This window comes from Solanum verrucosum, unplaced genomic scaffold, assembly GCF_900185275.1.
Source record: "Solanum verrucosum unplaced genomic scaffold, falcon-dt-bn FXZP01000271.1, whole genome shotgun sequence".
Lineage (NCBI taxonomy): Eukaryota > Viridiplantae > Streptophyta > Magnoliopsida > Solanales > Solanaceae > Solanum > Solanum verrucosum.
Window position 1 is genome coordinate 352,697 of NW_026019951.1, and position 12,256 is coordinate 364,952.

Sequence of the window (12,256 nt, forward strand, 5' to 3'; positions counted from 1 at the left end):
GATGCTCCCTCGTTAAGCAAGGTTGGGTTTCTAGTAACAATCTCCTTATCCAATAAACTATGTGCCTCCGTAGGTTATTTAGCTATTGGATCCACATAAAGGCTAACACATGATGGTCTTACCTTAGGCAAGTAGGACAACCCTTTTCGGTGTGGGTAACACTGGATTCCATGTAAGTTCACATGGTCTATGTCAATTAAGGCTAATTCCCACAAGGTCAAGTCTAGTATGAACTATGGCTACTCAAGAAGCTTTACTTACTATGGGTGAGAATATAGGATTTTATTCATGCATTGCACAAGTATACTTTGAGGGTAATTGTGGTATGTTACTTTTATGTTATGATGATTTATGTAATCAATATGCTTATGATGTGTGCTTAACTTGGATTGTTGCTATAAGTTGCTTTCCTTAATATGTTTGACTAAAGGTGAATGTTTCGTTGTCTATGAGAAATAATCTAACGATGAGATCAAAAGATGATAAATATGAATGAGGACCTAAAGTGACTTGCTTAGCATGGGTGGGATTATGGGGTCTTGTCCATGCATTGCACAAGCTTGCCTTGAGGTGACTTATGAAGTGTTCCTCTTATGTCATGTTGAACTATATGCATTGACTATGCCTATGACAATGATGTATTTCCCATGCTAACAAGTTATGATTATTGTCTACCCTAATATAGCCTATGTCTTATGATGATGTATCTTTTACTTATGACTTATGTTATTATCTCTTATCATTATGGTATATGTTTTATGTTGACTAATACCTCTTATATGCTTATGTTAATGATTTATGTTAGCCAACATATTTAGTATATTATTTTACTAACGCATATTTTTCCCTACATTCTTATCATCAAATATAGGGTCTGGCGATATTGACTTCCATCCTCGTGGCTAGGTTCATAATAGATCAAGAAGAGAAGTTATGGTGAGTCCTCATAGAATTTGAGGGCTTGACCACTATGTCATTTATATTTCATTTTATGTTTAGAGCCATTGTATGGGTTGTGTCCCAAAGGCTTTCATGTATTAGATGGTTTGAGACAATGTTAAATACTTCTGCTTCATTTTATGAGACTTCGATTGTATTGAAAAATGTTTTAAATTTCCATACTTTTCTATTTTCTTATGTCATGCTATGCTAAGTGGCTTACATTGAGCCTTTTGGGGTTCTATGTGCCATGTTACATCTAGGGGGTACCCTTGGGTCGTAACATGGATCTAGCGAAACATAAACATTAAAATTAAAGACTCTGATCATACGAGTGACAACATCTGGCGAATCCTCTTGCTTTTGGCGACTAGTAATAGCATACAGACAGTTCCCTCCTCTGTCTGCCCCTGAATTAGGTCCTCTAGATGCAGATGATAGAGCAACTGAAGATCGGGCCATGTTGCCCCATTACCATTACATTGTCTGTTCTTAGGGCACTCTTTCATGAAATGACCATTCTGACCACACTTGAAGCAACTAGTTGAGCCATCATGACACACTCATGAGTGGGTCCTACCAAACTTAGCACATGCAGGAGCCCCATTACCTCTTTTTGCCACACTACCTTGAGACTGCACAGGTCTAGCTCTGAAATTTTGCAAACTCTGATTGTTGAACTCACCTTTGTTCCTTAGTGATGGTGCACTAGCAGATGATGGAGCAAGTCCCTTTTGCTTATGTTGGAAAGAAGACTGGTTCACATTACCTTTTGCTACCCAGACTCATTTCCTGATGTCTTAGCCTTCATGTTTCTAAACTCTTCTATGTCCCTAAGCTTGTCATCCTCAACCTGCTGCACGTGGATCATCAGCCTTGCTATGTCCATATGTCTTATCAACATAGTTGCATTGCCCTCCTTACTTAACAGACGAGACAACCCAGCAACAAACAAACTTATCCTGCTCCTCATGCCAGCAACCATCTCCGGAGCATAGAGGGAAAGTTGGGTGAACTTAAGACTGTAATCATGAACACTCATAGATTCTTGCTTAAGAGTGAAGAATTCTCATACCTTTCCTTTTCTTAGTTCACAGGGAAAGAAATGCCCCATGAAAGAACTTTCGAACACAGCCCAGCTCAAAATCGGTGCACCCTCAGCTCTACCCTTCTTTTATTGGTCAAACCAGATCTTAGCAACACTATTCATTTGGTATTGAGCTAGTTCCACTCACTCAGCATCAGCAACGTGCATAACCTCAAGCATTTTTTGCATTTCCTTTACAAAGTTTTCCGAATCCTCAGTGACATTTGAACCAGAGAAGCTTGGAGGATTCATCCTTAAGAACTCATGGATCCTAAAAGTATAAGCCACTTCCTGTCGATTCTCTCTGTGTTCAACTTGATTTTTCACATCTTGACTCAACATCCAAATAGCTTCCCGCAACTCACCATGGGTGACCTCTCCTTGGGGTTGCACTTTCGGTGCATTAGGTGCCCCTTGTACCTCGACATTCCTCCTAGTAGGACGACCTCATACATCTCTTCATAGAGGCATGGTCTGAAAGATACGCGCAAGCACAAATTAGAAGAAACTTTTTAGATATAAACTCTATCACACGAAATTAGTATGAAAGAAATGAGATAGTTCCTAATGTCGCAGCCTCCTAATTATAGATGTGGCGTTCTTCACACTGATAACTAGGATTCTATAAACACGAATTCATAGACACACTAGGACTCTAGAACTCTGTGCTCTGATACCACGCCCCGGGCCTATACCCTGGGCGGGATAGGCACTCGAGAACCATTATTGGCCCTAAGCGAACGTTTAGCCTAGCTTAACTCTTAGTGGAAGACATACTTATAATAAAATCACTTTAAAAGTAAACTGTAACTCAAAGAAAACTTAAAATGTGTTAAATAAACATTCAACTAGCCAAAGTGGCAACTCAAGTCTTTAAACATTAAATACTAAAAATAGAAAAGACGCATGACCTAACAATATCTAACTGTCTATGAAGCCTCTAACAACTTATATGGATGTCGGGACAAGACCCACGACATCCTAATAAACTAAAATGGGAAAGAAAGTAAAGAGGAGATCCTCTGGAAGCAAGGAGGCTCACCAACTAATCTGAAGCTTAATTTGATCAACGAAGCGTTAGATGTTGATCCTGGCTATCTGTATCTGTATCATAAAATGATGTAGGCTAAATGGCATCAGTACATCGAATGTACAAGCATGCGAGGGCGAGGGGAATTCTAAAACAAGACATAAGCTTGAAAGGAAATTGAAGGAACTTACCTAGTCTCAACTCAACTCAACTCATTTCAATATAAATTCAATATAAATAAAAGCTTTAAAATATGTAGATAACAACTCAGTGTATTGAAAAATACAACAATAACTTGGTTTGTATATGAAAATACAAGTAACTATGTGTATATAAGAATACAAAATATCTCTGTGGGAGTATCTCTAACCAACAACCATTACTATGACCTATGTGATGATACATCGTCTTGCCTCATGCTTCCAGGGTCGTCGTATACCTTGCCGGGGGTATAGAACCTAACTACTAAGTGGATCCACTAGTCTATGCTAAAATCATTAAGGAATCATCTAAAAAGTATGACCCTTTTCTAGCCATGTTGTCTACACGGTTTATGGAGACTTTGAATTATCCGAACTCAAACAACTCCCCATATTGGTGCTCAATACAACTCCCAAAATGTGACTACCTCATATATTTAAAAATATAACTCTTTCTGTGGTTTGAGATTATTCCACAAAAACTAGCTCAAAGGCACTCTTGGAAATCGGTGTTTCCTCTCTTGTTTAAATGTGAAAACATTTACTCTTTGGGAAAAGGTCTAGCCAACCAGATAGAAGTCAATCATGTTGCTGAGGAGGTCAACTGGGTCGTTTGTCTGGTCCCGCATACATGAATACAGTGCCCCAAGGAAATGGGGCGTCAGTACAAAATAATGTATACAGTATGAAAGACTATAGACTAAATGAGCAAGTATCATAATATACCAAAAGCAATCAGGTAAGGAAATCAAATTTAGATAAGCATGCTAACCCACAACCGAATCTCAAAAAAATACAATACTGATCAAACAGCAACCTAACCAAGCCCCCATAAGCTCGGTAGGTACAAACAACCTACCACCTACCTAGGCCCCAATAAGCCCAGAAGGTGCCAAATCAATCTACATAACCCTATCGGTAGCCCCTTGTGTTTGTAAGAAGTCACATAGCTATTTTTGGCAACGCTATAGCCCCGTAGGCAGCGCATAGCCCTCTTAGGCAACATCATAGCTTTGTGGGCTGCACGTAGCCTTACATAGCCCTGTAGGCAACACATAGCCCTGTAGGCAACACATAGCCCTCTTTGGCGTCAAAATAACCCCGTAGGTAACACATAACACTCTTTGGCATCAATATATCCCCGTGGGCAACACATAGCCCTCTTAGGCAATAACATAGTCCTATTAGACAACAACATATCCCCCATAGGCAGTTCATAGCTCAACAGCTAACCGCAATAGCCCCAAGGGCAACAACAAACAATTGAATAAGCTAAAGGAGAGCAATTTAGCTATAAACAATATATATATATATAGTTTCTAAGTCGTTCCTAACTGAGGGTCGTTCTTAACATATTATGAGTCCCTATAATGTGGGTTTATAATCACTCAATCAGCCAACCATTCACAATTACATCTACAAGATCACCAACATTAACTACCCAACTATATCACTCCCAAGCTCTAAGGAAACATGTTGAACGAAGGGAATAACCTTAACATACCTTTTCCTTTATAATTTATGTTGAAAATACCTCTGTCCGCACCACTACAACACTAAAAGAAAGGTAAAATCAATCAGTAATTAAGGACAAGAATTACTACGACAATCGATACGGATTCCTATCGTAAATTACTATCCAAGACCTAAGGTATCCATAAACTAATAAAAGATGGTTCCTACCTTTCTTTACACGCCCAAAACACTTGAATAAAATCAAACCACTAAAAAAACCCTGCTGCCACAACCTCCACGGAGCTACACCGATCAATTCACCATGAAAACTATACCAAAACGACGAGCTCGCGAAGTAAGGTAATTGTTTATAAGGAGCCAAGAAGAGATCATGAACACACAAGGATGATTTGAGGAAAATTTCTCTGATTTTCGTGGGTTCCTTACGAGTTTGAATGAAGAAAAAAGAAGAAGATGATATCTTATAGGCTTCCACCGACCTAGAGGACTCACCTCACGTGCCTGCTTGTGCAGTCTCGCGAAAACGCGAATATCTCTCTATTCTGAAGTCGTATGAACAAACTGTTTGATCCGTTATAAACTAAACTCGTAGACCTTTGATTTAATGGATCGTGGGCCTCATAAATATTTATAGATTGGGAGAAAACTTCCAAGACATTCGACCCAAATTTAAGAAAAATCTTTAAAAAAGAAATTAGGATAACTTTTGCCAACTTTTATTTTGCGACTTACCTTAATTCAAAACTTGAGATACAACCCTTGAACACTTAAAATATGACATGCCACATCATTCTTAATGTATTGCTCACCCTATTTTTTTCTTTCCACGAAGGTTCGAGTTAATTTAGACATTTCGAAAAGTCGAGGTGTTACATCCTTCCCCCCTTAGAAACATTCGTCCTCGAATGAAAAATCTGAGTCACATGGTTATGTCCTTACGAATTTCCAAAGTATAGGCAAAGTATCCTTTGTGAATGTGACAATCCATAACCTGAAACACAAAAATTCTAACCTAGGCGGCTCACAGGACGGCATAAATAGCTAAACACTATAGCTCCACAATAATAGTGCAAGCAAAAATACAACGACAACAACCATAATAATAAGCAATAATATAAAAAATTAGATAGGTATCTTACCTTACTTCACTAATATAAATTGATATGCTATTACCCTGGGGTATGAAACAAGTGAGGATATTTGGACCTCATGCCATCCTCATATTCCTAGGTCACCTCTTCTCTATTCTTGTTTCTCCGCAATACTTTAACCGAAGCCACCTCCTTGGTCCTCAATTTACGGACCTGTCGATCTAATATGGCAACTAGAGTTTCCTCGTAGGACAAATCCTCTGTGATCTAAACATCCTTAACTAGGACAACCCGATAAGGGTATCCTACGCACTTTCGTAGCATCGATACATGGAAAATTGGATGAACATATTCTAGCCCCGAAGGCAATTCTAACTCATATGCCACTTGTTCTACCCTCCGAAGGATCCAGTATGGTCCAATGAATCTTGGACTAAGCTTGCCTTTCTTGCCAAATCTCATAACACCTTTCATAGGCGATACTTTTAAGAATACCCAGTCATCGACACAAAACTCTAAGTCCCTTCATCACACATCTGAGTATGACTTCTGTCGGCTTTGAGCTGTTAGCAACCTTTCCTGAATGAGCTTAACCTGCTCCATTATTTGATATACTAGGTCAGGTCCAATCAACCCTGACTCACCTACCTCGAACCATCCAATAGGGGATCTACATTTTCGCCCATACAAAGCCTCATAAGGTGCCATCCCGATGCTAGAATGATAACTATTATTGTATGTGAACTCAATAAGAGGTAAGTGGTCATCCTAACTTCCATTAAAGTCCAGCATGATGCTCGTAGCATGTCCTCAAGTGTTAAAATGGTGTGTTCAGCTTGCCATCTGTCTGAGGGTGAAAGACGGTACTGAGATTAACTTGCGTCCCTAATCCTTTCTGGAAAGACTTCCAGAAGTTACCAGTAAATTGTTCTCCTCTATTCAAGATAATAGTTATTGGGACGTCGTGCAACCTAACAATCTCTCGGATGTAAAGCCCTACATAATCTTCAGTTGTGAAAGTAGTCTTGACTAGTAAGAAGTAGGCTAATTTTGTTAGTCTGTCAACAATTACCCAAATAGAATCAAAACTTACGATGTGATCGAGGTAACCCTATAACAAAATCCATATTAATTGCTTCCCACTTCCACAAAGGAATAGCAATCTCCTGGACTAGCCCAGTGGCTTTTGGTGCTCAACCTTCACCTGTTGGCAATTAGGACATTATGCCACAAACTCAGCAACGTCCTTCTTCATCCCATGCCACCAATAGATCTCCTTAATATCATAGTACATCTTCTTCGAACCAGGGTGACTAGTATAACAGGAATGATATACCTCTTCCTTAATCTAATGTCGAAGCCCTACAATAACCGAAACACACAATTGACCACTATATCTGAGGGCTCCATCTTCTGCTATATCAAATGCTAAAGATTGTTGATCCTGAGCCTTGACTCTGAGCTGCTCTAAGCTAGGATCCTCATGTTGCCGTGATTTTACCTCTACAACTAGAGATGATACAATTGTGTCCTGAATTATGATCCCACTATCATCTGCCTCTAACAATCTGAATCCCAAGCTAGCTAACTGATGAAGCTCTCGTGCTAGGTCACGCTTCTCAACACCTAAATAGGATAAACTACCTATAGATCTTAGACTAGGGCATCGGCTACCATATTCACCTTTCCTGGATGATATCAAATATCCATATCGTAGTCTCTCAGTAACTCAAGCCATCGACGTTAACGCAGATTTAACTCTTTTTGTCTAAAGATGTATTGAAGGCTTTTATGATCTGTGAAGATGTCAACATGAACGCCATACAAATAGTGTCTCCAGATCTTTAACGCATGCACAACTGCAGCCAACTCTAAATCGTGGGTTGGATAGTTCTTCTCATGCATCCTCAAATGCCTTGAAGGATATGCGATAACCCTACCATGTTGCATTAGAACACATCCCAACCCAATACCATAAGCATCATAGTACACCGCATAGCCTTCTGAACCATCTGGCAATGCTAGAACTGATGTTGATGTCAACCTACCTTCAGCTCCTGGAAACTATGCTCGCAAGCATCAGTCCACTGGAACTTAGCTGTTTTTTTAGTCAACTTCGTTAATGGTGCTGAAAGTGAAGAAAGCCCCTCTATAAACCTTTTGTAGTACCCAGCTAACACTAAGAAACTACGAACCTAAGTTGGAGTCATAGGTCTAGGCCAAATATTTACGACCTCAATATTTTGTGTATCAACTGTAATGTCTGCATCTGATACAATATGGCCTAAGAAAGCTACAGAGTTCAACCAGAACTCACACTTAGAAAGCTTTGCATAAAGTTCTCGGTCTCGAAGAACTTGAAGGACTGCTCGCAGATGATTTGCATGCTCAGCTTTTGAACGTGAATACACCAAAATATCATCAATAAATATAATCATAAACAAGTCTAGATACGGCCTAAATATACTATTCATCAGGTCCATGAACACTACTGGGGCATTAGTTAATACAAAAGACATTACCAAGAACTCAAAGTGTCCATATCTGGTTCTAAAAGTTGTCTTTGGAACGTATTTCTCCCGAACTCGTATCTGGTGGTACCCTGATCTTAAATCAATCTTTGAGAAGCACTCAGCACCTTGTAACTGATCAAACAAGTCATCGATCCTCGAAAGAGGATACTTATTCTTTATAGTAACCTTATTCAGCTGTCAATAATCGATACACATTCTTAGTGAGCCATCTTTCTTCCTCACGAATAACACTGGCGCACCCCATGGTGAAGCACTAGGCCAGATAAAGCCTTTATCCAGCAAGTCTTTCAACTGCCCCTTCAACTCCTTTAGCTCAGCAGAAGCCATTCTATAAGGAGGGATAGATATGGGTTGTGTACCTGGTAGCATATCGATAGCAAAATCAATTTTTCATTCTGGAGGGATACCAGGGAGCTCGTTTGGAAATACATCTAGAAACTCATTAACTACCGAAATAGACTGAAGAGTCGGTGGTTCTGCATCTATATAATGAATGCGAACAAGATGATAAATACAACCCTTAGTAATCATCCTCCTCGCCTTAAAATAGGAAATAAACCTACCTTTCGGCGTTGTTGTATCGCCTTTCCATTCCAAAACTTCCTTTACTGGAAAGTGGAATCTAACAATATTTGTTCGATACTCAACATTAGCATACCAAGAAACCAACCAGTCCATACCCATAATGACGTCGAAATCGACCATCTCTAACACTACCAGGTTTACAGAGGTATGACGATCGATAATTTCTACCGTGCAACCTCGATAGACTCTCCTGGCAATAATAGACTCACCAATTATGTAGATACAGTAAAGGGTTAATCTAATGACCCTGCTACTATACATAACTTCCCTGCAATAAATGGGGCAACATAATATAGAGTAGATCCAGGATCTCTCAAAGCATAAACACAAGGAGAGCAAACAATTAATGCACCTGTCACAACATTTGGTGATGACTTGGAGACCTATCGGCTGGCTAGTGAATATGTACGGTTCTGGCCACTACTAGAACTAGATGTTCCCTCTATGCCTCCGCCTCTGCCTCTACCTGCTGAAGTCTGGGGTCCACTCCCTGTAGATTGTGCTGATGAGGAGGAACCTACTACTAACTCGATCGACTGACCTATACCACCCTGAGCTATGGTCGGGCAGTTCCTCCACCCATGCCCCTGTTGTCCACAAGAATAACAACCTGTAGAACCCTGCCTACACCTCCCGGAATGCATCCTACCACATGTAGTGCAACACGGCGGTGTTGTCATTGCCTGGCCTGGCCTGAGCCTCTCTGCTGCTGAGAGCCTGATGCTCGTGAACCCTCACATGTGCCTGACTGTCCCTGATGATCAAATCTAGTACCCTGGAACTACTATGGTAGAGGTCTAGGTGGCCTAATAGAATATCGAGGTCTGGGACCACCCTGAAAATTTCCATGTGAACCAGCGGGCCTATCCCTCTGCTGTCTCTCTCTCGACCCTCTCACTCATATACTGTAGTGTTCGGCGATCCTCTATGCCTTGTGCAAAGGCTTGAATTCACGAGATATCCATATTATCATTTAGTGCAGCGGTAGAACAAGCGTTGATATAGTCTGAGTTAAGCCCTCCTACAAATCTACGCACCCTGTCATGCATCGTATCAACAAATGTTGGTGCATATCTTGCCAATGAATCAAATCTTAGCTCGTACTCTCGAACACTCATGCTGCCCTGTCGGAGGTTCAGAAACTGGTCACCCGGCCATCCCTAATCTCTCGAGGCAAATAGGGATCAATGAAAGCTTCTGCAAAGCTATCCCAAGTGGATAGAGATGCATCTTTTCCCCTAGATCTCTCCCAGTTTTTGGACCTAAATACTGCAACATCACACATCGAAATGCTGCTAACTCAACTGACTCAGTCGCTGAGGCATGCATGACTCTGAAGATCCTATGAAGCTGATCAACAAAGTGTTGAGGGTCCTCTCTGTGATCTGTCCCTGTAAACTATGAAGGATTCAAGGCAAGAAATTCATGAACTCTCGAACTTTCGGGCCCTTCAGAAGGTCTGGCAACATCTGGCGCTGTGCAGCTACTAACTATGCTAATATACATACTGCACTCTTAAAATCCTGGTCAGATGGAATAGGAGGAACTAGAAGTGGTAATGCTGGTGGAGTCAGGGGTCCTGTAGCCCTCGGAGGCTCCTGAAGCGGTGGATAAGCTATAGGGGGTTGAGAAGATGTATCCCCATGGGTCTCACAATAGGCTACCTCCACCTGTGGTACCTTGCCAGTACCCTCGCCTGCAGCTGTATCTCACCCTTGGCTAGTTGTGGTATGTCTGGTGTCAGCCATCTCTATTTGCATACAAATATCAATTATAAGCCAGAAACCTCAGCCCTTAAGACACCGCTCTATAGCACGATGTGAGCAAAAGAAGGATAGTAATTCTAATATGCCCTGTAGCTTATTGCTTATTGAATGTGGTGCACAATACATTTATAAACAAGACACTACTAGACACGGCTTGCAGACTCCCTAGGATACGACGTTGCTCTAATACAAAGTTTATCACGCCCTAAACTCAAGGAGGGCAACTGGCTCCTAATACCAGAACTCAGGTCCGAGCCAACCCTGCTGAACCATTTGCTACTAGCGCATGGAAGCCACAAACAATCAAGAAAACAAACAAGAATTTCTCGGCTTAAAATTAAACCCTCGGCCGGCAAGTCCCTTGTCACTAGATCTATAAAAGAAACAGCTACTCCCAAGAGTTCATATAAAGAAATAGCCAACTAGCACAGAAGTCCTGATTGGACCGTCGAGGCCACCATGATCTCTATAGCGAAACTGAAAGCAGGTATAGATCAATACAATACATCAAACAGCTAACAAGCATCAGCAAACCAACAAACTAGGCCAGCATGGCCATAGCGTAGTTGTACACCCCACACACTAGTCTGCAAGCCTCTAAGAGTAGTAAAGATTGGCAGGACAGGAACCCAGCCTACCCATAAAAATATATACAGGAAAAGCTAACAAACCTCCCAACTCTGGCAGCATCGAAGGAAAGGGGCTAGGTAACCAGATAGAAGTCAATCCTGCCGCTGAGGAGGTTTACTGGGTCGTCTGTCATGTCCTGCATACATGAATACAGCTCCCCTAGGCAATGGGGCGTCAGTACCAAATAATGTACAGAGTATTAAAGGCAATAGACTAAATGAGCAAGTATCATAATATACAAAAAGCAATCAGGTAAGGAAATCAAATTTAGATAAGCATGCTAACCCACTACTGAATCTCAAAAAAATACAATAATGATCAAACAACAACTTAACAAAACCACCATAAGCTCGGTAGGTACAAACAACATACCAACTACCTAGGCCCCCATAAGCCCAGAAGGTGCCAAATCAATCTACATAACCTTATCGGTAGCCCCTTGTGTTTGTAAGAAGTCACATAGCCCTTTTTGGCAAAGATATAGCCCCGTAGGCAGCGCATAGCCCTCTTAGGCAACATCATAGCTCTGTGGGCTGCACGTAGCCCTCTTTTGTATCACATAGCCCTGTAGACAACACATTGCCCTCTTTGGCGTCAAAATAACCCCGTAGGCAACACATAACACTCTTTGGCATCAATATATCCCTGTGGGCAAAACATAGCCCTCTTAGGCAATGAAATAGTCCTATTAAACAACATCATAGCCCCCATAGGCAATTCATAGCTCAACAACTAACAACAATAACCCCAAGGGCGACAACAAACAATTGAATAAGCTAAAGGCGAGCAATTTAGCTATAAACAATATATATATATATATATAGTTTCCAAGTCGTTCCTAACTGAGGGTCGTTCTTAACAGATTATGAGTCCCTATAATAAGGGTTTATAACCACTCAATCAGCCAACCATTCACAA